Source organism: Zonotrichia leucophrys, chromosome Z (genome assembly GCF_028769735.1).
Source record: "Zonotrichia leucophrys gambelii isolate GWCS_2022_RI chromosome Z, RI_Zleu_2.0, whole genome shotgun sequence".
NCBI lineage: Eukaryota > Metazoa > Chordata > Aves > Passeriformes > Passerellidae > Zonotrichia > Zonotrichia leucophrys.
The window spans coordinates 11,159,825-11,179,661 of record NC_088200.1 but is presented as its reverse complement, the minus strand read 5'-3'; the positions used below and the strand labels follow the sequence as shown (position 1 = coordinate 11,179,661).

Sequence of the window (19,837 nt, the reverse complement as noted above, 5' to 3'; positions counted from 1 at the left end):
AAACCTAATACAACCATATGTCAGAATTACCTGGCATCATTCAAACTGTCTTGGCTTATCTGAACTTTGTTGGAAACTGTGGCAGTAACTGGTATTGGTAAAAATCTTTTTTTTTTGTGTGTTTGTTTATGTTTTCTTAGTACATTATCTGTACTATGAATCAACCATGATAACCTCTAGTTTATTATTTTAATATGTTCTTGTCACTGTAGTCACAAAAAAAATTTAAGTCTAGAATGATTGTTATGTGTATCACATTTGTGGGGCCTTTGGTGTATCCTTTCAAAGTGCTGAGAAGGAGGTGCTTAGCTGATTAGTAAGGGGTATCCCATTGAATTCAAGAGTTTCATGATGTCCAATCTGTTATGAAATGTTTTCCTTAAAATTAAATTTTTAGGCACTCTTTCAGACTCTGTTTAACTACTAAGAATCTATTTGCAGTATAATCTTTATGAGCCGCTGCTACTGGTAGCCATAGTCCAGAAGAAATTACAACAAGGCTTTATGTTGAAGAACTGTAAAACAAAAACTTTGTTAACCAGAGCAGTTTGGAGCAGATAGCAGATGGAAGTGGGAAGCTATTTACAGTACACTGTGATGTTACACAACAGTTTTTGGAAGGAAATGTGGAAAAGAGTATTTCATTAACTAAAACTGTAAGGGGAATTGGCTACATTACACAATGCTAAAAACCGGCATGTATTAGCCCCAGTGGAGAGTTATATTAATGCAATAATACTGATTTAAATGCTCAAGTGAATTGATTCAGAACTAGCTGGTTTACATGTGAATGGCACTGATAGTGATAGGTAGACAGGCCAGAAATATTTTTTGTTTCAGGGCCAAGAAATCTGAATATTATTTCACAGCAACCGTATAACTCAGGGGTGAAGGTGATGAGTAAAGAGGCGCTTTTAAAGCAGATGGTGTTTTATGACACTCAGGTCTTTTGAAAGCATCACCTGACCCCATAAAAAGCATGAAGGGGATAGTACAGCTATTGAATTAGTGTGTTTAATACCCGGTTTGATAAAGAAATTCCGAACTCAGTTACAAGTTATTTTCATTTTTTTAAACAAGCATGGAGGCCTATTTAAATGATTTTATAATTCTTCTAAGATATTACTCTTTTCTTTTTAAAACAAACTTCCATGATTCATTGTCTCGTCCTTGTGGTTCTTAATATAATTTTTAACCAAAAATTTTAGCCAAAGTAATTGAGAAACTAGGGTGTTCATTCTCATGGATTTTTAGAGATTCAGCTCCAGGTCCTTGCTTTCTTTCAAATTTAACTTATATCTTTAATTATCTATATTTTAGTTGATTTCTCTTATCCACTAGAATAAAGGTACTATGATATAGTATTTTTCCAGTTTGAAAGAAATCTGAATAGGTATTCTGGAATCATTTCACTTCACATCACCAAGCAGTTAACAGGTGTTAATATCAAATAATAATGAAAATGAAATTCTTTCATTTCTTCTGTCAGTAGCTTCACTCTTCATAAATAATACAGTGTTAACAGTAGCAAGGACCCTGGCTGTCCAGTATCACAGATTAATATTTCCGCTGCTGTGGTGTGTTCAGCATTTTGCTCTCTGGCTTATTTAATGTGTAATAGCTCTTCAAGGAGGAATAGTTCAAAAAGGCAAAGTTGAGATACACAAGTTGAGGCTTGTCCATAACTCAATACTAATGGCATTGGATGGGGTTTGAGAGATGATCAGAAGATCCCGGGACTTTTTAATCTAATCATGCCTCTTCTTGCTGAAGACTGTGAGGCAGGTCCTGCAAAGAGTGGTAAATCAAGGGTGGACATAGATAATTAGTTGTGTCTGACTTCATTTCTGCAGTGCATTCTGTTACAGGCAAGGAGTAAAATTTATTTCATTTAGGAGGGACAGATTGTTTTGCTGCTGTATTGTAGAAAATTAACTGTAATGGACTCTTTGCATCTCAAGAAGAGCTGGATTCCTCTGTAAGGTTTTTAGGAGTGAGATAAGGTAGAGATGGGGCCCAGAGATGAATTAAAGTAATAGTATATTATGAAAGTAGGACAAGCATTGTTGTGAACATCTGGGAGGAACAGGGAAGGAAATAAAAAAAAGATTTTTTTTTTTAATTACATTCATGTAGGTTTGAGAAATTGTTACAAAGGAAAGCAGTCCAGAAAGCCTGGATTATAGAAATGGACATTTACTCCTGATAAAAATTGGGTAGTCTAAGTCTGAGGGATGGAAGCAACAAGGCACCACCAGAAGGGTTTTGGAAGATGGCTAATGCATAGTGAGGAGTCTTTTCAGTTTTCTTTTTGTGGAATGAAGGGACAGTACAAACGTACTTTTTCAGGGCAGGACAGAATTGTTGAAGGCAAAACTTTGATGAAGCAACTTAGATTGTTTTCAAAGATACAGGGTCACAATACTCCAGAGGACCTCCCATTGAAGTGTTCATATGTGATATTGAAGATTAACTAATGCCCCATCAAAACAAGATATATTTTCGTATAAAAACTGGAGACAACTATTTCAGCAAAGCCAGGAGCTCTGTAGTTGAGGAAAGGAAGACTTACATTCAGGTTCTTGATCTGAGTCAAGAAACAGAAAGTCTTGAGCTTGGATTTTCTAGAATCTAATATTATGCTGTTTGAATATTTGGAAAAATGTTCTTTCCTAAATGAAACAAACTTGTAATGATCTTTGTTTTCCTTCTTCAAAGCTGAATCTATAAAAGAATAGTGAGAGCACTGCTTCAAGTTGCAGCCCTGCCAAAAAATCTCACTTCTCTACATCTGTTAACAGCTGTTTCTCCCATGCAGAGCTCAGGTTTGAGTTTCATTCCACAGTATCCTAAAATACAACTCTGAGTGGTCCAGTGCCAAAGGGCTGAAACAGTATACAAACTGACAGATCAGTGTACATCAAATGCACCACTCACTGTCAGAATCACAGAATCAATCAATTAGGTTGGAAAAGACCTCTGAGATCATTGAGTCTGTAGCAGGACATCTTGCCCCCACAACAAGAGCTTATCTCTTGTTTGTTAACTGGTCAGATAACTCAAACAGGACTCAAGCTGTCTTGTAGTGAGGTATTCTGGCACCACGGGGTTAATGGTGATGTGGCATCTCCCCAGTGCCCATAAACATCTTACTGTCAGAGAGAGATCTGGAAGATAAGTTGGATTTCTGACTGAACAACACCTCACTTTACAAACTATAAAAGCTACACCAAAACTTTCACAAAGCAGAAATATTCTACTCATTCCCTGGAAATGTGTGGAGTTTCTTGCCTGAGCAGGGATGCCTGCTTTGCAGTTACTCCTCTGGAGGTTGAGTGAAGGAATCTGTGTACATTACTGATATTTTCATGGTATGTTACATTTGTCCCCTAGTCAATACAATTTCTTTTTCTAGCTTTTATATAGGTGCCACCCTAATGTTGTGCACACTTTTATGTTATGCTGTAATCTATTAGTAGTTCATTTTAATTTTCTATTTTGAACTAACTCTGATTAAGATCTTTTGACTGGTATCTACAATCTGTTTAATAAATCATTTATTTTGTAAATAGACCTGATTTACCATCCCTAGAACTTGCGTGCCAGAGTGATTTCTTAAATTTAAGTGGTTGCCAGAAATCTGAAGCTAAGGCAGGGCTTGTCTGAAGCTCCCTCTCATCCTGTGACAGAGTCCAACCTGTGACCCAACACCACCGTGTCAACCAGACCTTGGCACTGAGTGCCACATTCAGTCTTTCCTTAAACACCTGCAGTGACGGTGGCACCACTATGTTCCCGGGCAGTCCATTTTACTATCTAATCACATTTCTGTAAAGAATTTCTTTGTAGCATTTGACCTAAACCTCATCTGGAACAGCTTTAGACTATGTCCTCTTGATTTGTCAGCAGTTTCCTGCTTGAAGATGCTGACCCCCACCTGGATTACACCTTCCTTTCAGGAAGCTGTTGAGAGTGGTAAGGCCTTCCCTGGGCCTCCTCTTCTCCAGGCTGCGCACCACCAGCTCCCACAGCTGGTTCCAACAGGATATGTGTTCCAAACCCTTCCCCAGCTCCATTGCCCTTCACCATCACTGCTGAGCAGATCCAGGAAGCACAGGAGTGGTGAACACCTGCTTGCTGTTTCCTGACTTGTGTAAAAATTAATTTTTACAAGTTCAGACTAGGATTCTGAAATGCTCCAGAAGGAGGAGGAAAGTAGCTCTTTTTCCTCCTTTTTCTTGTCCCTGCAGTGCAGGCTCAGATAAGCAGCTGTATTGGTGTTCATCATTGTGTTGAAGAATTAAACCCCTAGCACTTGGAGAGAGGTCACTGTAACCTACACTCCTTGTGTAAACAGTGTCTGAGTTGAGGACTGTTACCCTGTTGCTGGGGAGCTGCTGCCTTGGTTCCAACTGCTGGTAGTGAACAGTGCTTAACACAAACCTGAAATTTTCACTTTCTGTATAAGAGGAGTCCCAACTTTATGTGGACTGTGCATCCAAAGACAGGTAGTCTAGACTGTATGGACTAGATTCTACAAATAGAAGATAATTTTTGCTGTGTCTGTAGGACTTTGTCCCCCCAGATAATTTTTTTCCACCTGACCTTAAAACTTTCTTTTTCTGGCTATGGGAAGACCAATTGCCACAGCTTAAGACACAACACCACGTTCACAATTTTTTTTCTTCTTCAACTTTGGTCTTGTTATCCAATTGCATGGGAATCCTTACTGCTACTTGAGAAAAGTTGCTCTTTATGTCTTCAGTTGATTTTAATCATCCCTGCAAAATCTCTCTATGATTCCCTTAATTAAGATCTGTGTTCCCAGCTCATGGACGAGTGTGTGGCTCTTCCCTGTGATTCTGGTAGCTGAGCCAAAGGTCAGCCAGGTTTAGAAGCTCTTTGGCTTTGTGATGGACCCTTTTTACAACTCTTGCCTACTAAATTCACCGAAGTCTGGTTATGTCATCACAGTTGTACTAGGATTCACAGCGTCAACTATTTTCATTCAAAGAGAGATTCATTCATATTTTCATTCATGAGAGATTGTTGTTGGAGATAATAACCAATAGTCATGAGTACCTGAAAAGATGTCTTTACAGTATTTCCACTCTTGTTTTACTTTTCAGCTCACTGATGTCAAGAGACTGCTGCTTACTAGGTTCAACAGGTCACTTAACTGTGTAGGGACAACCTTAATGGATATGAACAATCCATTTTCTATTTGAACAGGCATAATTTAATAGTACATTGATAGCAGGCAGTAAAAAACTAGTTTTTCATTGGCTTTAACATTTTACCTTTTAGCTACATCCTGACAGCCAAACCAAAACTTCACAGGTATTATCCTTCGTGTTTGCTTGAAAAAAATTGGATTTAAGTGTTATTGCATAAGTGTTCAAACTATTTCCACTTTCTCCCTTGTTCTTTGACTGATACTCATGTGATCTGTTCAAGGAGATAAAAAAACCAAAGTTTTTGTTCCTTGAACGGATTCACTGCAGATTTATGGGAATACTGTAAATTATGCTAAGAGAAGTAGAAGTACCTGGAGTTTATTGGTCAGGAGTGCTGAAATTAGTCAAAGAGCCGTACCATATAAACTGGCTTAACTTTTCAGCATCATCAGAAAAGACTCGAAATAATACAAAATATTAACTTTTTTTTCCCATGGGTTGACATCTGTAATTGAGGAGTAGGCTGAAGCTTATTTTAACATTCACTGTCTGTAGAGAGAAGTTTCTTGTGAAAGTTGATGTCTATTAGCTGTGCTGACCCCCTAGAGGTTAGAGCTGGAGTCATTCTGCATGTTGAAATCCTGTGCCCTATTTTGCTTTACACCTCATACCATGATTTAGGTGTTTTCATCTGTTCTAATCCAAATAAGGAAAAGTTAATATTATGTTGTTTTACGAGAATAGCTACAGACTGGTATAACTAGAATGATTGCCTCTCCTTCGCTCAAAATGTCTGATCTCTTTCCTAACTAATAATCTCAATCTTGTTGCGCTGCCAGAATAAAATAAGCACCTATATTATTTAATCACCCTCTTGAATGTGGAGCAGTCAGTGTCCAATGACTGATGACTGGCAGCTCATTAGGTCCCCTATTAGCTGCCTCATGGGAAAAATTAAAAGAGATTAAATCAACAAATTAAGGAGTTTGTTGCCATTTAATCATTTCTGTATTTCAGCTGCATGATTTTAATGAGTTAGTTATTTACTTTTGCTTGCAATTCACATGCTCCTACTATTGTCACTAGTGTGGGTTAAGCTGAAACAAGAAACATTTTAGTAAATCAGTGTCATGCAAAGAACAATTTCATCAGGTTTGATAAAGCATCGGTGGACTAAAAACTCCCTCTGGTCTCCTCAGTTTTGCTGCTTTCTCCCTGGGAAGCCGCCTGTGTTTAGCTTGGTGGGAGGCTGGCTGTCTTGGTGGGAGTCTGTCTTTCCAAGCACCATGAGACCAGGCCCAGGTGTCCTGGCTGGCAGGCCAGGCTGCTGATCTGGCAGTGCAGTCCTGCTCAGCTGCAGAGCAGCGTAAGGGTTAGTCCTGGCTTTGGTGGGGCCCAAAGCCCACATGAGCGTTTCCCAGTAAGGGTTAGTCCTGGCTTTGGTGGGGCCCAAAGCCCACATGAGCGTTTCCCAGTAAGGGTTAGTCCTGGCTTTGGTGCGGCCCAAAGCCCACATGAGCATTTCCCAGTAAGGGTTAGTCCTGGCTTTGGTGGGGCCCAAAGCCCACATGAGCGTTTCCCAGTAAGGGTTAGTCCTGGCTTTGGTGAGGCCTAAAGCCCACATGATCGTTTCCCAGTAAGGGTTAGTCCTGGCTTTGGTGCGGCCCAAAGCCCACATGAGCATTTCCCAGTAAGGGTTAGTCCTGGCTTTGCTGGGGCCCAAAGCCCACATGAGTGTTTCCCAGTAGCTGGGACACAAACACAATGCAGGGCAGCAGCCACAGGCCTGCCAAGCAAGTGTTCCCTGTGGGGCAGATGACGTGTGTGCCCCTCTCTGCCTTTTGTTTCCTTGCTGCCTTGGTCCCCAGCTGTGCTGAAGGGATTTGCCTCAAGAAGTTGGTCATGTTTTCTTGGTTTTTTTTTTCTTTGGAGAATCTTTTAATGCAAACATTCTGGGGCATTTTACAAAGCAGATCTCTTACCCTGTAATGCATCAATTGAAGTCAAGTGGCATGACTTGCACTGAAGCTCTCTTCCATGCTGCCTAAAATAGAAGGCCAGAGTTAAAAATATGTAGACTGTGTTTCTCTGTGTTGGTTTTACTGTCAAACAAAGGCTGTATCTTTGTGCAGCTAGTTGAAGAATGCCACAGGCAAGGTGCGTGATACAGCGAACCACTATGGCAGCAAAAGATGTAGATTACGGGTGCAGAGAAAGTGCAGATTGTTCAAAAGTCCAGTCAAAGCTGAGGTTAAAGATCCCCTGCAAATATTCTGAAATAATGCTGACTTACAAGTATGCTTTCTGCTAGAAAACTATTCACTTACATAATCCTAAATCTCTAAAGTTTAAAAATACCCTGACACTTTTACAACTGACCAGAATTCAAAAATAAATTTGATGAGAAGAATGTATATTTAAAGAACTGAATCATTGTTCTTTGAAAAAAGATATATCATGGTGAATCTTACAAGCTAGCTCTGAGGGCTGATCTTGTTCTATAGAGAACAATAAAACAATTATAGAGAAAAAAAAAAAGAAAAATCATTCTATCCTGAAGATTTTTTAGTGTTCCTGAAATTTTCAACTGGATATGTTTATGAGAAATAACTGATTTGTTTTTTAATTTAAGTATATTTAAGACTTTTTAGTAGAAAAAAATTGCTTTTCACAAGCTTTTAAGGGGGCATGGCACTAGTAAAGTTTCATCTTGTCTGTGTCCTTGAGTGGTTTCAAATATACATTGTTGTTTCTGTATTACATTCTCTAATCCTCTCAGCTCCCACAAAAATTGGACATGATCAAGCAGGCAGAAGCATTAGATGTAGGTGTAGTTCTTTTGAGTTCAAGAACACAGACAAGCCGATTTTTTTTTTTTTTTTCAGAATCAGGCTTTGCTGGATCAGAATATGTTACAGGATCTAATGCAGAATAGCTGAAATTTAGATTGCATCAGTTGTTTCTTAATTTGATTTTGTTAAGCCATAACAAATCCAAAACAGAAAAAAAATACTAAATCTCTTCTTAAGCTATAGGGGCCACTTTGAATCTCAAAGCATTATCTACTTGTAACAGTTCTTGAAGTTTTGAGTTACATTCAGAAAAATACACACTAAATCTCCAAAGACTGTGAGCTTTCTTAGAGGTTTTCTCAAAAGATCTCTGGAGAGAGCAGTACTGACTGCATTTGCTTCTGCCTGGTTATATCTTGAAAATGAAAGAGGAAACGAAATCACATGGAGTTAACAGGCCAAAAATTGTCATGAAAGTAAATGAAGGCGGGAAGGAGGTAATCATTAGGTCACACCGTGGCTTCGAGCCCTTTGTACATAAAGCCTGGTTAGGTAGAAACCAGTAGGTAGCAAGTGGTGAGTAATGAAAATAGTGTTTACAGAGAGGAGACTATCGCTGACTCAGAGCTGCTGAGACAATGAGCAGCATCCAGGATAGGAACACCCTTTCAGTGCTGAGCATGATTCTCCCCCAGATGAGTTATCAGGGATGGTGACAAGGACTGTATGGTAGGCATCCATAGAAGGAAGCAGGGCACAGGCTGACAACTGACCTGGCATATTCTTTGTGCTGATTGACAGGGACCAAGCCACAACGCTGCACTTCAGCCAGGAGATTTGGAGTCAAAGAAGGTTTCTGAAATCAGTGGAGACTGCCTGAGAACAGACTGTGGTAAAATCAGTTACTTCTGCCCTTTCTCTGGATGATACAGATTATCTTGAGTAACTTGATTAAATGCATGAAATGTTTTAGCCTCAAATGTGCATATGGTACTGCATGTTCTGATTTTTTCCTTTCGTCCTTGAACTCTGGGATTGCCAATAAATTGGGATTTGCTTACATAATAGGAACTGGGGTATGTGGAGTTGTTGGATAGAGCCCTACTGTGAGTACCCCATCAGAAGCTTCAGCAGTGGGTTAGCTACTGCTGACATAAAATCCATATTAGCCTAGAGTTACAAAATATTTCAGTATCATGCTATTACCAAAAATTTATGTAATCTTAGAACTGAGTTTTAAATGCAGCCTTATCCCAAGAAAATTATTTTCCAGTGTTTGAAGTTAAACTGTACAGGTTTATTACAGGTACATTATTTATTTATTTATTATTATTATTTATTGCAGGTACATTATTTAAGTATTGGAATAAACAACCTAAATGTTAGTAAGTGTCCACTCTGTTTTCTGTTTAATGAAAAGAAGCACAGAGTTGAAAGGAAACACTTCTTGCAAAAGCACTTCAGACTTTGTTAAGAAGCAGATTTAGGATCAAATCCACTTAAAAATTATTTGCAACTAAATTTTATTCAATATATTAAAGCTCCCTGTGGCTTTGAACTGGGTGTATTATTTTGCTATTTTATTGTTTGTTGTTTTTCTTTCACTTAAGCACAGTACTAAGTCTGTATATGTAGGCAATTTATTTTTAAGTATTTTCCTCAGGTTTATGTAATGAAGCTGAACAAACAGAGTCTGAAAGACCATCTGAAAACTTTGTATTTCTTTATAAACCAGTATCACCAGAAAAAAAGCTTTTTTTTAATAATAATCTGTTCTCAAAAAAGCAGTGTGTTTGCTTGCCATTTTCATTTTGATGTAAATGTGTGTAACTTAGTGGGTTTTGTGAGAATTTTCTTCCTTGAACAGAAGAAACAAACGTGAGTATATAACTTGAAACTATATGTGAGAAATCAGATATTTCATTTTTTTAAAAAAACACCAAACATTTGCTTTTAAAATTGCAGAAGATTTTTGATGGAGGTGAAATGAAGAATTGATAAACATCCAGGCTAAAATCAGCTTTTGTAAGACAATACTAGATATGAGAACCACAAAACCAAGAGTCTTTTAGCTGCAGTGACAGAAATCCAGGCTGCTAATGCAAAATATACTGCCTACAGATCTTAGAACAGTGACGCAAATTGCTAACACACAGCAACACACAGTTGAGGGTTTCAACATTGTTTTTCATTTTCTAAATGCAGATTTCAGTAGATATTTGTGTTTTTGCACAAGAGTTCTTTCCACAGATTATTTGGTAAGCTCCCAAGTCGCCTACCAATGCTGGGTAATGGGGGATCTCCATCACATAATTGTGTGGAAAGGATGTAAGAAAACAGAGCATGTAATGATGAAATCTCTTCTCAGATATTACAAGATGACGGAAGAATGTTGTGTACATAAAATCTATATTAAAGGAGATGTTGGAAGAAAATTATGCAGACAGCTTTGTACTGGCCAGACTAATTTAGACTATATGGGAGACTTCAGAACGGCTCTGAGCAGAATGAAATGTTGAAGTTATTTGAGCTAGATTGACTGATACCTGTCAATATACAAGTGCAGAAAATCTTATCCACCTTCAGTAAAACACCTTTTCTTAACAGATTTGAAACTACAAGATTAAGAAATGGTGTTTAGAAAATAATTTTTAAGACTCTACCTCAGTAGATAATAACACCAGGAGTGAAAGGCAAGGTCTTATGTAGGAGAGGGTTAGCTCTGAAATTCCTAAGGATGAGTGTTGGATCTTAATCTTCAATACTTGTTTAAATCAATGACTGAGATTGGACTAATAACAAAAATTACTCTTTCAGCCAGCAGCTCATTAGTTGGAAACACAGACAAATTGCTTTGACAAGCACAAGTCTAGGAGTGTTGGCCTGATGTAGCTGATTACTTCTAGTGGAATTAGAGAAGTGTTAATGATGTTATTCAGAGTTCTAGTGAAGATGTCAAAGTAATTTGTGAAGTTCTACTTGCTCTCATTCAAGGAACATGGATTAAAATTTGATCAGGTGCAAAGAAAACTTCTATTCTTAGTATTCTATTACCTTTTCTTAAAGAAGATATCACAAAAATAAATCTTTTTAGTCTAACAAAAAAACATAAGAAGGAATAAAGTCATAGAATGGTCAGTGTGGGAAATGACCATTTTACTTCACCAAGCTCCAATCCTCTGTACCATGTGCAGGGATCTCAAAGCTCCATCCATCCAGTTGTCTGCCATCTGTGAAGTGGGTATTGTATCACTCCGTAACATGTTACAGAGTGCAGAAAGACTTCCAGGTGGAGGCTGTCCTGGGAAGAAATGAAAATGTAATACTCTGATCTGAATAATAAACAAGCAGATATAAAACAGAGAATAAACTTTAGGAAGAAATTGGAAGACTATTATTTTCCCTTAAAGCAATTAGAGATCAGATCACTTTCCAATAACAACACAGTCAGAGCCAAAGAAGTATCTACTTTAAAAATAATCTTGAGTAGCTAATTAAGAGGCTTATGCATTATGACTATTCATAATAGCAGGTGATTTGGCTGATTTGGGTGGTTTTGTCCAGCAACTGCTCCCAGTTGTTGTCCCTGTGCGGATGAATCTATAGAGTAGGCTGTGGATGACAAGTCACAGATATTACAAATCTACCTTAACTCAAAAAAATTTTTTGAAGTCTGAACTGTGATACCAGTGTCAGCTCTTTGGAATTGTGTGGTTATTATTTTGGTTGCCTCAGCACATACTTTCATTGCAGGTCTCAGCAGTAGTCAGAGTTGATTCCTGTATGCAGGAGTGTTAGAGTGTTAGGAGTGTTATTTTCTCACTTTAGAACCTTTGACTTATCAGGGAAGAATATGAAAGGGTGAACTGTGGTTTTTTGAAACTAGGGTGCTGCCTGTTGTGGGAAGAAAATCCTTTGTGGCAGCTGGGGAGGCTGTGTTTCCCTCGAGCACTGCCTGCTGCTGCAGTGACTGGGCAACACCTGCAGGACAGGTCTGGCCAGTGTTCCTGATGCTTTCTCGACTGCATTTACCGACGTGTGCAAGTGAGGGGTAAGTCCTTGGGATAAAAACTGAAGAAAGGGGAAAGGACAGGGGTATAATGACACCTTTCAAATGTCTTTTCATAGTTACCATCACCCACGTTAGTGATAACTGTTACTGAGTTTCTAAAGCCCTGTTTTGTCGACGTCTTGCTCAGGTCAGTACAGGTTACCACGCTGATAAGCGGGGAAATTGCCTTGAACTTGCACTTTCCTTTTTATGCGCTATTACTTTTCTTCCATGTGCTAACCTCTGCTAAATGTTTTGGGAGCTTTGCTTAGAGAATGCACCTGTCTAACTGCCAAAATAAATAGAGGGTTATGAAGAAGAAATGTTAGATATGTTTCTATAGCCCAGGTCTGTACAATGGAGATAGGCTTTTAACATCATTATCTTAGTTTCTTGCCCCATTTTTTTTAAATGGGGTATGCAGTAACATTCCTGACCATGTTGAAAACTGTGGAAATTTGCAGTGTGCACTCAAGGGGGAGTACATTTTATCCTCCAGTGATTACATAAACACTTCTGGGGTTTACACACTTCCCACAGAACTCTTGGATGCCTTGTGTAATAAAGAAAAATGTGTAAGCATTAATCATCCAACATAGCAATATCCAATAGTTTAGTGGGGCAGGTAGCTTGCCTGGCTTCTGGAGAGTGCTGTTTGACATTTCTTTTGGCACTGGCAAGTTAAGGAAGGGTTGGGTTGGGTAACTTTCCCCACAGGAGCCCTCAGAGTGCTGTATTGGTAGCTGGAAAGGTGCTGGTGACACAGCAGTGTTTTGGCTACCACCAGGCACAGCATCGAGGCTACACCTCCCTCCTCCACAGGCCTGTGCTCTGGGCACAGCAAAGAGCTTGGCAGGGAACGCAGACACTACAGCTGAACCAAGATAACAAAGGAGATATTCTACTGCTTGTAAATAAAACTAAGGCAAAGGAGAGGAGGAGGGAACAATAATTGTTTTCTGGAGTGACCTCTGTGTGTAGTAAGGGCCAGCTTCCTAGACTGTAGCTGGACATAACCTGCTGATGGGAAATAGAGAATTAATCTATTTGTTTTCCCTTGCTTCTCTGTGTAGACTTCTCTTTTGCTTTCCTAAACTACCAAAGCTAATGGCTTATATAAGTAGGCAGCCTGGTGAGAACCAATACATTTATGTATTCTATTTGAGAAGCTGAGCTACTTTTTCTGTGTTCTCTGCTGTCTCCATTCATAAACCCTGAGAGAAACACACAGTTTTAATTTACAGTGATCAGTCATATAACTGGCTGGGTTTGACACTGTGACTGAGTGCAGCTAGCAAATGCTTTTGTGAAAGGGGAGGTCCTGTTCACCCACTCCCTCCATTTCTTTATTCCTACCTACCCGTGAGCACTACCACTTTTGCACCATCTTTGGTGCTCATGGTACCACTTTTGAAGTTGATTTAACTTGTTAGCCTGATAGAAGGCCTTTACCAAGGTAGCCTGTCAATGTGGATCTCAGCTGGCACATGGAGAAGTGGGAACACATGTCCAGGAGCAAGGCATGTGAGGGAAGTAAAACCCTCCACTTAATAACAGAAGTATCATTTAATAAATAATATGGTAACATAAAAGCATTGATCCACTCTTCCACATGGTCAAAATGTCCCAGCTGTAGTCTCAAACAAAAAATATGCTGCCCAGCAAGGTACCAGGTGGAGACAAAAGTTTGTCGTGGTGCCAGAGATATGTGTGTTCATAATTTGTGCCAGGGCACAGCCCACGGTGCCCATGCAAGCCTAGTGACAGTGACCAGGTTCAGCCATGAGTCCAGACAGACAGACAATCCATAGAAATGAGGCTTGCCAGGGATTAAGCTGAGAGCTCAGGCTGAAGGGTCAGGGTCCAGATTAGTGGGGCACCTGGCCCAGCACAGGTACGGCAGCAGCACAGCTCAGGTGGGGTCAGAATGGGGCCTTGGTTTCTAAGCCATGGCAGAGAGATATGGGACAGCCCACCCTGAACACTTCTTGGCAGGTCTTTCTGGAAGGGCTGTTTTCAAAGCTAGGTCCTTACCCCACTGCTGAAGCTGAGCCTGTGCTCAGGCACCCAACACTGCAGCTAGGGGGAAGGTAGAAGGGGAGTGCTCAGAAGTCCAGAAGCTTTCAAAGAACATGTATTAGCTCAGAGTTAGAACAGCAGCATAGTAGGAGAAGTTTTGATGGGTCAGGGGACAGAGTTTGCAGTACATTTTATCCTCCAGTGTCTGACTTTTCTATTCTCCATACTGTAGAGAAGCAAATAGTACAGTAACTCTAAGCAATGTTTGCATTCTCCAGAAACAAAAGGATGGTGTATTTGGAGAAAAACAGTCACCTACAGTTGAATTTGCCCACAGCATCTTTTATGGTAGCACCTTCCAGACACAGTTAATAGAAAGCTCCCATAGTTGTGCATTCACAGTAGGCAGCCTTGTTCTTTGCTGTGTATCAGTCAAGAGTGGCAAAGCTAGACCATATGATCCAGGATCTCCCTTTCACATATTCATTAACCAGCCATAAACAAACACCACAGTATTTACGAGAGTTCACAAGGGACTGTGGTTCTCCTTCAGCTTCATAAAGCCTTTTTAAAAACCCACATGTATAAAACAAGAGAAAACTGTTATGACCCACCCCCACAAAGGAGAGTAACCCTTGTTAATATATCCCTTGGGGCAGAGTGAATTATTGGTGTTTGTAAATTTATACATGTAGGGTTTTATTTTAGAACAATTTGGTTGCAGTTTAAAGTGGGGATGTAGCCTTTTGGTTATTATTATCTATAGTAATATGATAACATAAAAGCATAAAAATATCACTTAAACATATATGGAAGAGAAGGAAAAGGAAAGGGTAAGAGTAGAAGATCTCACCACTTGAAGGTCTTGCGATGACTCTTGGCTGTTGGAATTTCCATATCTGTTGTTCACAATCTTGTCAAAGTGATGATTACAGACTGTATTTGTTGGGTGGTAGGAGTAATCTCGGGAAAAATCCACAGAACACAAATCTACTGGGTTTATACCAGTTTGGGTTCAGGGGAGAATGCCCACCTCTGGGGTGAGGAGTTTCACATAGAATGATGTAATGTTGTGGATCATGGGGACACTCAGGGTGTTTTTGACACCTTCTAAGATGTTACAGAACCTGTGATGTCAGTACAGATGAGTCCATCATGGCCCATCAGCAGACATTAATACCTTCAGGCTGCAGTGTCAGGCACTTCCTGGCAGGGGAGTTATCACAATTGAATTCCCTTCAGTGAGGACAAAGAGACAGAGCTCATCTCAGAGGTTTGCCTTTCTGTGTCTCATTGGACACCCAGCTGTAGCTGCAGATGGGCAGCACCCAGGATGGTTACCTTGCACATCAGCAGCCATCAGAATCCCAGTCTCTATTCCAGTATCATTCTGGACACATTCTTCTCCTCAGAAGGAGGAGAAGGGCTGATTGGACAGTAGTATATCCCCTTTATCTTATATCAAGTCCAAATTCCAAGTAATGGATGTGGGGGGGTGGGCTTCAGTGGTCATCAGTGGTCGCAGATGAACAGCTCCTTCTTTGCAGTCTGCAGAAGTGGGCAAAAGTCCATCAATAGGTTTAGCAATGTTTAAGCCATTAACTGTTTCAGTCTCTCAAAAATACATAGGTTTGAAAAATTCTGGTTCTTTCACTCAATTGGCATCTACATGACTATGACATGGTTAATGAATGATGCATTATTCATAATGATATTTCAAGAAAAATGTGGTCTAACACCAGCTTACATTTAAAACGTTCTGGCCTTTCAAAGGAATGTACTTGTCATCATAACATAGTGGAATTATTCTCTTAAGTAAATTGAAATAATATACTTGGTCTTTAGAAATGTCTCTGGGTGATCAGAGCTATCTGTTGACTTAATTTTTGCAGAGGATTTTCTAATATTTATTCTGCTTTAATGCATTAGAACTGTATTTGGTCCTCATTAAAAAAGGGCAAAGTTTTAAAATCCCACTGTCGTTACTTAGTAAATAATTATGCTGCTCTCCATCAGCAGTCTTGACCTGGTCTTAGAGAATATCCCTGATGTAATTCTTCCTTCATGCTGCCTGCCATCGTGAGTCAGTACAACTGATTCCAGAACAATGTTCTGTTCCAGTGTTCTGCAAGTCAGCCAAGGCTAGAAAGGGATGGGAGAAAAAAAGAAGTTGTACTTGAGTCATTCTTTTCAGTCTACATGTATAGGTTGATAAATCTTTTTTCACTACAATTAGAAAATACCTGATTTTTCTGCTACACAGGAATAAAATCAAAATGTATCTCTAAGGAAGACAAATTTTGGATGTTATAGAATTTTTTAAGTTTATAAACTATGCTTTTCATATTTAATCTTATTTAATAAGTAATACATACACTACATGTGTGTAGTTCAAAAGAATTCCCTTCTCACTTAGATCCAGTTTAAGATTATGTCAACTGCTAAAGATAGAGCAGTGAGACTAGATTGGTAGTGGCTGCTTCAAGTCTACCAGATATTTTAAATTAAATTTCAAACAGACCCATTTTTTGTAATGCTTCTAAGGATGAAAATATACTTGCTTTTTCAAATTCACTGTCGCTGTGCATGAGATTTGAATATATGGGCAAAGGTAATTTTTTTCTATTTTGGATTTTGTAAGATTACTGGAAGACTTAAATTTAGAAGACCTCCTGAATGTGGTGAAGATGTCTGTCTTCATTTCCATAGGAATACCTCTAATTAGAGGTATACTAGTCTCGGAGTGTTTTTCTGCAATTTTCTCTTTGTTCCTCTTCCCCTCGTATAAGTAAGAATCAGAGGAATTTGATCATCATCTCTCATTGTCTAACTCAATTCACCCCATTTTACAGTGGTAAAGTAACTTCTCACTTTGAAGTACAAAGTCTTTGATTTTGCTTTTGTCAATTAAAATCAAAGCCTCTTTCATAATCTTTAAATATCCATTCTAAACCAATTCAAAATACCTGTTGACCGCTGCCTCTAAATTGTTCCTCTGAAGTGAGAGTCAGATTTGACATGATCTTATCATGGTGATCACCACCTTTTTTGCCTGAATCATGAGCAAGTGTTCCAGCCACACCACCCAGGCTGCAAAAGGCAAAGGCAGCGAGAATGAAGAAACATCTGCCATAGGAGATCAGGTTCAAGGAAACCTGAAGGTGACCAAGTCCATGGGGCCTGATGAGATGTGTATGTGGGTCCTGAGGGAATCGGCAGATGAAGTGTCTCAGCCATTAGCCACTGTATTTGAGAAGTAGTGGCAGTTCTGTAAAGTTCCTACTGCCTGTAAAAAAAGAGAAACATAACGCAGAGGGGAAGAAAAAAGGAAGAATCTGGAAACTACAGGCTGGCCAGTCTCACCTCAATGTCCAGCAAGATCATGGAGCTGATTCTCCTGAAAGTTGTGCTAAAGCATATGGATAATACAGAGGGGATTTGTGACAGCCAGCAAGGCTTCAGTAAGGGCAAGTCAACCTGACAAATTTGGTGGCCTTCTCCAGTGGGTTTATGATGCTGGTGGATAAGGGAAGAGTGACTGGCACAACATCCTTTGCCTGGAATTGTGCCTGGAAAGCATTTGACACTGTTCCCCACAAAGTCCTTGTGAGGAACAGAACATGGATTTGGTGGATGGACCATTCAGTGGATAAAGAGCTGGCAGGATCAACTACTCAATATCCAAATGGAAACCAGTGACAAGTGGTGTCCCTAAGGGGTCAGTGTGGGGACAGCACTGTTCAACGTCTTTGTTGGTGACAGGGACAGAGGGATCGATGGCACCCTCAGCAGGTTCACTGATGACACTGAGCTGTGTGGTGTGGTCCCCTCTGGAGGGAAGGGAGCCATCCAGTGGGACTGGACAGGTTGGAGAGGTGGGACTGTGCAAACCACATGAACCAAGGCACTAATCCAGGTGCACCACAAGGTCAGGTGCTGGGTCCTACACCCAGATTGGGGAAATGCCATGCACAAATACAGGCTAGGCATGAGCAGCCCCATAGCAGCCGTGCCCAGAAGGGCTTGGGGGTGCTGTGGGTGAGAGGCTGCACATGGCCCAGCCATGGCATTCCCAGCCCAGAGAGCCAAACGTGTCCTGGGCTGCACCCAGAGCCCCATGGGCAGCAGGGCAGGGAGGGGATTCTGCCCCTCTGCTCTGCTCTGCTCTGCTCTGCTCTGCTCTGCTCTGCTCTGCTGAGACCCACCTGGAGCACTGCATCCAGCCCTGGGCTCCCAGCACAGCAGGGACAGGGACCGGCTGCAGCCAGCACAGAGGCGGCCATCTACATGTTTAGGGGGATGGAGAACCACTCTCACAAAGACAAGCTGAAAGAATTGGAGTCTTTCAACTGGGAGAAAAGGCTCTGGAGTGAACATGATAGTGCCTCTCAGTACCTAAAGGGGTTGTAAGAAAACTGGAGAGGGACTTTTCACAAGGGTTTGTAGTGACACAATAAGGAAGAAAGGCTTCAAACTGAGAGAGTGCTGCTTTAGATTACATATGGAAAAAAATTCTTTGCTATGAGGATGATGAAACACTGGCACAGGTTGCCCAGAGAAGCTGTGGATGCTCCATCCCTGGCAGTGTTCCAGGTCAGGTTGGATGGGGCTTTGAGTAACCTGGTCTGCTAGAAGGATATCCCTGCCCATGGCAGAGGGTTGGAACAGGATAATTTATAAGCAGGAGCAACATCTGCAGCTGTTCCTCTTTTCTGTGTGTAAGTATGATTGTTCCAGTTTTAAATTTCATTGGGTCACGAAAAGAAGGTGATGCATAGAGAACTGGTGAACAATGATCTGAGAAGAATGTGATGACTTTATGGAGACTGCAAAGCTTATGTCTGTGAAGTGCAATTATTATAGATAAGATTTTGTGAATTTACTGTGTGCATTCATGAAGCTTTAAAGGACCTGTGAGAAGAACAGACCTGAAGACAATCAAGTGTCTTAACATCTTTCAACAAAGCCTTTGAGGGTTGTGCTTTCTCTATAACAATGCACTTCAAAGATTCTGCCAGAATGACACACTTGTGTAGTCAGGTCTTGGAATTAAGTAAGAAAAAAAAGAACTAAAGGAAAAAACCTTTTTTGGATTAAGGACAGAGAATGGTGTACTTGTCTGGTGGTGTTCTCATTGGAACAGTCTCAGGTCCTGAGGAGTTATCTGAGAGAAGTTGAGGCCCTCTCTTGCTCTCAGGGAATGACGGGGCTTAGAGAAATGGCATGTGCAAATGGACTTTTTTGGATGAGGCAATCCAAGAACCATTGCTTTCAGAACATGCAGATGCTGTCCCAGTGCTTAAAAGGAAAAGCTGAAGCCAGGGAAAGACCTAATTCAAGGAAAGAACATTTCCTTTAATTCAGTCTCCTATACTTGAGCACACCGGTTTTGTGTGCTAATAGCGTCTGCAGATAGACCATATCATTTTTCAGATGTTGGAGTATTAGTAATGGAGTATTAATTTGGGAAGGTGAAAGGTCCTTCTGGGCCTTATTTCATGCATTCTGAATTAACTATTCTGCCTTTTTAGAGATGTTTCTGGGTGTTGGTCCTGACCCAGAAGTCAGTTGGTATCATTTGACCACAAGGTACTCATAAAAGGTTTGGAGCTATTTTACTATTGGCAAGCTCTGATCCTGTAAGTTTTCCTGTGGCAATCATGCTCAGTTTCATCCACTAACTCTGCATTTCTGTGATCACTGCTGTTCTAATATCACTCCTTTTTCCAGCATTACCAGCTGAGCCAGAAATTTTATTAAGAAATATATAACTATAGCTGTTCTCTGGAAAAGTTCTG

General features: G+C 40.2%; 1 protein-coding gene across 6 annotated transcripts in view; it reads left to right on the top strand.

The window, feature by feature from the left end:
• PRLR (prolactin receptor) overlaps nucleotides 1–19,837 on the top strand; it is a 149,383-nt gene that overhangs the window by 75,064 nt on the left and 54,482 nt on the right. For 2 of the 6 annotated variants that reach the window (XM_064735635.1, XM_064735637.1), the window contains 2 exons: nucleotides 8,771–8,861; nucleotides 11,856–12,020. The exons of 2 other annotated variants lie outside the window; for them this stretch is intronic. The gene's annotated coding sequence lies outside the window, so the exon portion shown is untranslated. The remainder of the gene's footprint in view (nucleotides 1–8,770; nucleotides 8,862–11,855; nucleotides 12,021–19,837) is intronic. 2 more of the 6 variants (XM_064735636.1, XM_064735638.1) reach the window with 1 other exon arrangement.